The following is a 5,319-nucleotide window of genomic DNA, read 5'->3' as shown; positions in this document are numbered from 1 at the left end:
TTTGCCCCACTTTTATTCTTATCTCATCACAAAGTAAATCATCTCCACCTCCGGGGGCAGAAACGGTCCAGGATCTCCCCTTGGATCCCACCTCCTTGAACCATACTCACTCCCCAGGCTCCCTGCCGCCAGCAGAACCAAGGCCAAACTCGACATCATCTCTGCTGGTTGCTCTCTGGAAGCAGCGTCCTGTGAAGAGGAGAGAAGGGGTTGGAGCTGGGCACCTCCTGGAGCCCGAGAACATGCTCAGACCATCACCTCAGCTTGCTCTTGTGGTTTCTGCTGCCTGGCAAGACCTCCCTGCGGTCATCATCCTCCAGCAGCACCTCCTGGTTTGGGCTGTGGGAAAGTGGCAGGGAACATCTGAGACCTCCTCCAGCCTGGGAAAGCTCTGTTAGGAGGTGACAACTGGTCTGAGAAGACCTTTCTGCTGGAGTAGGACCAGTACCTTGGGGTACCCCAGCTGTAGCTTCTCAGCTCATCACCAGCTGTGCCAGCTCTGCTATGAACCATGCTCTTCAGGACAGACACAGGCACATTGCAGCACCTTCCCTGCACACACATTGACCCACCCGAGCAAAATCCAGCAAAATCCAGCTGGGAACATGATGGGAACAGCTTCAGCATGCAGCCAGGCATCCCAAAGTGTGCTAGAGCTTCAGATGGACACCTCTGGGTCACCTCTGGGCTCACCAGAACTTCAGATGGAGACCTCTGGGTCACCTCTGGGCTTATCAGAGCTTCAGATGGAGACCTCTGGGTCACCTCTGGGCTAGGCAGTCCAAGACTATGGGGAGGTCTTGAGGTGTCCCAGCCCTGGCCATGGCTGATGTGACACAGTGAGAGCACTGACCTTGCTCCAGGCAGCAGGTTGGGTCACAGACTTCTGAGGCCCTTTCCCACCAGCCCAGGACTTCTCACCCACGGCTCCACATTGCCTCTATGTCTCCTCACTGGGCACATCAGCACTTTGTCTTTCCTGACAAACTGACCTCAAGAACCATTTTCCTTCCCCAGGAGCAGCTCTCCCTGGCAGTCCTTGGTCTGTGAAGGCCTGAGAAGACCCTGGCACCATCTCTAGCCTGCCTAACAAACCTTCTCCAGCTGGAAACCTCCCCACATGCCAGACTGAGCCATAGCAGCCCTTACAGGGCACACTCAAGAAGAGGAACATGCAGATGTGGGCTAAGGACCTCACACCCAAGAAGATGGGCATCTATTGTGTGGCACTTAGCTGCCCCACAAGCTCCTTTCCCCGGCTTCAGCTTCCTCCTCCCCATTGTGCACTCCCACCTGTCAAGGAGCAGGTTCCTCAGAAAGAGTCCTCAGCTCTCAGCTGCCTTCTGAGCCTTGCAAACCCCCTGGGGGCTCCCTTGATGCCCTGACGCCAGACTGCCCCTGAAAGCCCACGGGGGCAAGCCTGGGTTAGCTCCACAGGCTTCTAAGGGTTTTGTGAGCTCTTGTGAGCTCTCCAGCCTCTGCTTTTCCAGACCCCCTGTGCCACTTTGGGAAAGCCATTCCTTCCCTCTGTACTAAGGGACGTCAGGCACTCCCTGCCCCAGACTTGTCTTCTCCCACCAGAGAGGATCCCTGTGCCCCACCAAGGCCTGGAGTTTCCCATCCCTCCCAAACTCGTGCTGCACAGGGTGCAAATGAGGGCTTTCCCCTCAGCAAGGCTCTCCCAGGCCCCCTCGGCAGAGCTGGGTCCCCTGAAAATTAAGACTTCAGCCTCCGAATGTCTCCTGAGCTGTCCCCAGAGCCACATGTCAGCTGGGACCACAGGACACATCAGCATCCTGAGAGGCCATCAGGTGTGACCATACAGGTCAGGGAAGAGCAGCTTCAAGGCATCTGAGAAGCCCAGAGCGTGACCCTTATGGTCCAGAGCTGGTGGCACAGCCTGGGGGACCACCACCTTCTCCTTCCCCCCAGCCAGCCCTGAGGTTTCAGAGCAGGCTGCACCTGACCCAGAGACTCCCAATCCTGTGCCCATGCCAAGGACAGCAGGCACACGGGGACCAGTGCTGTCTCCAGCTTCCCCACCCGAGGACACACCTGGGCCAGATGCCCCACAGCTACCACAGCGTAGGGACCCTCCCCTCGTGGGACGCCAGAGGTCCCTTCCTGTCCCCACAGCGTGCAGAGCCCACGCAGGCAGGGACTTGCAGTCCTGATTCCCTGTGCCGCATCCTCACCACATGGCGGCAGAGATGCCTGAGGCTCCATCACACCCTGCAGGCGAGGCCGTGCATGACCCATCCCACCGCGACCCTCACCCACCCACTGCGCGACCCTCACCCAGCCAGCCCCCACCTTCTGCTGCCTCAGGCAGCTGTGAGTCCCAAGCAGGCAAGGACGGCAGTAGCCCTGGCCCCTTGGTCCCCACGCAGATGGGGATGGGTTCCCCCATCTCTCCCTGCGCCCTGTCCCCCACGCAGACGGGGACGCCAGTAGCCCAGCACTGCGAGTCCCGTGGGGTGGGGGGGACACACGTCACAGCATCCCACCCAGCCCATGGCAGCAAAGGAATCTGTGTCCCCACCTCTCCCAGCGCCACACACACAGGAGAAGGAATCGATGATCTCCAGAGCTCCCTTCCAAGCCCAACCGTCCTGTGACACCCCCCTCCCCTTCCACTGGTGACAGCTCGCAGCCCGACCCCCGCAGGCAGCAGCGTGTGCGGCGGGTTCCGAAAGCGCGGGGAGGAGGGACACGCATGGCCCCAATTTTCCGAGCCCCCTGTGTGGGTGGGGACATTCACAGCCCCAAACCCGCAAGCCTGCATTCCCACGCAGGCAGGCACATGCGCGGCCTCGATCCTCCGGAGCACCTCACCCCTCAGGAGGGGGCCAGACACCTCCCCATGCAGTGGGGATACTCTTAGCCCCAAGCCCCCAGACCTCCTACCCACGGGTAGGGACACTGGTGGCCCAAATTCCTCAGCCACCTCCTCCCACGGGTGAGGAGCAGACCCCTCCCCGCGCAGGCGAGGACCGTGCAAGCAGGGACACGCGTGGCCCCGACCCCTCAAGATCTCACTATTCACCCACGCAGATGGGGACACGCACGGCCCTGACTCCCAAGACCACCCCATACCCACCCAGGCAGATGGGGATACGAGTGGCTCTCCGCCTCAGGATACCCCTGCCCACCCGCGCCCTGCAGCGTGGGGGCCACGCGTGTCTGCAGCCGCCGTGTAGGTGCTCACCGTGCTGCGGCGCGGCGACAGTGCGGCGGGGCGGGTCGCTCCCGCATTTACATAGCGCTCCGGGCCCGCCGCCGCCTATAAGAGCCCGGTGCGGGCCGCTGCTGCCCGCCGAGCTCCGCCGCCGCTGCTGCCGCCGCCCTCAGGTAGGTAACCGGCAAAGTGCAGCCGCCCCCGGGGCCGCCCCGTCCGCTGCCCGCCCGCGCCCCGGTGGGGAGCTGCTCCTGCTGCAACCCTCCGAGCGCTCTCGGAAGCAGCTCACTCAGTCCGGAACGCTGCTCGAAGGGTCCCGGCGAGGTGGGGTGAGGGTGGGGAGGGTGCAGCCCGGGATGGTTCTTCCTGCCCCGACGTGACCTTCTTATGGTGCAGGAAAGGTGCAGGACGCGCCCCAGCAGCAGCTGCCCTGAGCATTCAGCTTCCAGGGGACAGGATTTCCCGCAGCCCCGAGCAGCCCCATCTGGGACTGCATCTGGCTCTGCCTGGAAAAGGCTTTGGCCAGATGCTTCCAAAGGTTCTTTCCAGCTCAATTCATCCTGGGGCAGCAGAATACAGTTTGTGTGTGCAGAAACCCCTGGGGTTTGGGCAAACTTTCTGCCTCCTTTGCCTTTCCCCCCCTGCCTTTGGAAGAGGAGGTTAAGGTGTCCAGTTCTGCTAAGCTGCTGGCCCTGCCTTGAGGCTGTGTCTGCTTTTCCCTCTCTGTACACCGTGACAGAGGAGCCACAACCACACTTCTGCATGGAGGATGCTTTCCAAGGTGCAGCTTCAGTTTACAGCTTCGCAGATTGCACTGGGTTGGAAGGCACCCTCCAAGGGCTTCTTGTCCAATCCCATGCACTCAGCAGGGACACCTCCAGCTGCAGCAGGCTGCACAGGGACACATCCAGGCTGATCCTCAATGCCTCCAGGGATGGAGCCTCCACCACAGCCCTGGGCAGCCTGTGCCAGTGTCTGCCCACCCTCACTCTGCACAGCTTCCTCCTGATGCCCAACCTAACTGTGCCCTGCTCCAGTTCCAAATCACTGCAGGCCCTTCTGAACTGCTCTCCTGGAGCCCCTTCAGGTACTGGAAGACAGCTCTGAGGTCTCCCTGCAGCCTTCTCCTCTCCAGACTGAGCAGCCCCAACTGTTTTCTACTTCAAAGCTGGGGAAAGAAAAAAAAAAACATGCCAAGGAGCTGTTCTGCCGTGCAGGGCAATCAAGTGAGGAGGCTGGGGCAGGCGGCAAGAGGCAGAATTGTTTCCCTGGAAGTGCTCTGTGAAACAGTTCCCAGCAGCTGTGAGGGCGGAGGAAATCAAATGTCCCTTAGTACTGCTTGGAGGCTCAGCTGTGGTGAGGCAGCATTTCCCACCCTGTCTTCTGGGTGTTCAGTTGTGCTGATGCTCCGGTCTGAGCTGTCAGGAGCTGCCTTTGGGTGCACACTTGTTAACCATTCCTCCCCCTGCTCCACCTCACAGGAAATTAGGGCCAAAGTCTGGCGAAGCAGGCGGCAATCAGGCAACATCCCTTCTCCTGGCTTAGCCTGCTCACTTCCCTCCTCCTCTTGCAGCCCCTCAGACTGTTTCATGGGCACGTTTGCTGGGCTGGGGACCCCACAGCTGGATTTCAGTCCCAGGGAATCATTTATAGCTCCTGCTCCCAGGTACTCTGACCAGGAATGGCACTGGAATGCTGCCCTTCTCCAGGCTTGGCTCTTCAGGACAATAACCCCTGCATGACAGCTCTGTCAGTCCACAGCAGAGTCAAGATGAGGTCAGGTCCAGAGCAGCTGTGAAACCACCACCCACTTCCAGGGATTTGGGACCCAGTTTCTGTGGCTGAATTGCTCTGGGTTGGATCTTACCTGTAAACTCAATTAATGCTCTCTCCAGAAAATGATCATAAAATCAACTCTTCCATGCAGGAAGGGAATGGAATTGTGTTTGAGGCATTTCAGCTCTGCTGCTCCCTGCCTTGAGCAGACTTCCAGCAGAGATGCTATTAAAGCAAAGGCAAAGGACTGGGCATGGAATTATCTAACTTAGGAGTGGGGAAGCTCTGAAACTGCTGGAACTGAGGTGCTGGTGGAACTTCAAAGCCCTCTCCACTTTTTTGTGTGCTATAACTCAGTTTCCTTC

This window comes from Pogoniulus pusillus, chromosome 17, assembly GCF_015220805.1.
Source record: "Pogoniulus pusillus isolate bPogPus1 chromosome 17, bPogPus1.pri, whole genome shotgun sequence".
NCBI lineage: Eukaryota > Metazoa > Chordata > Aves > Piciformes > Lybiidae > Pogoniulus > Pogoniulus pusillus.
Note: the sequence above shows the minus strand (reverse complement) of the source record.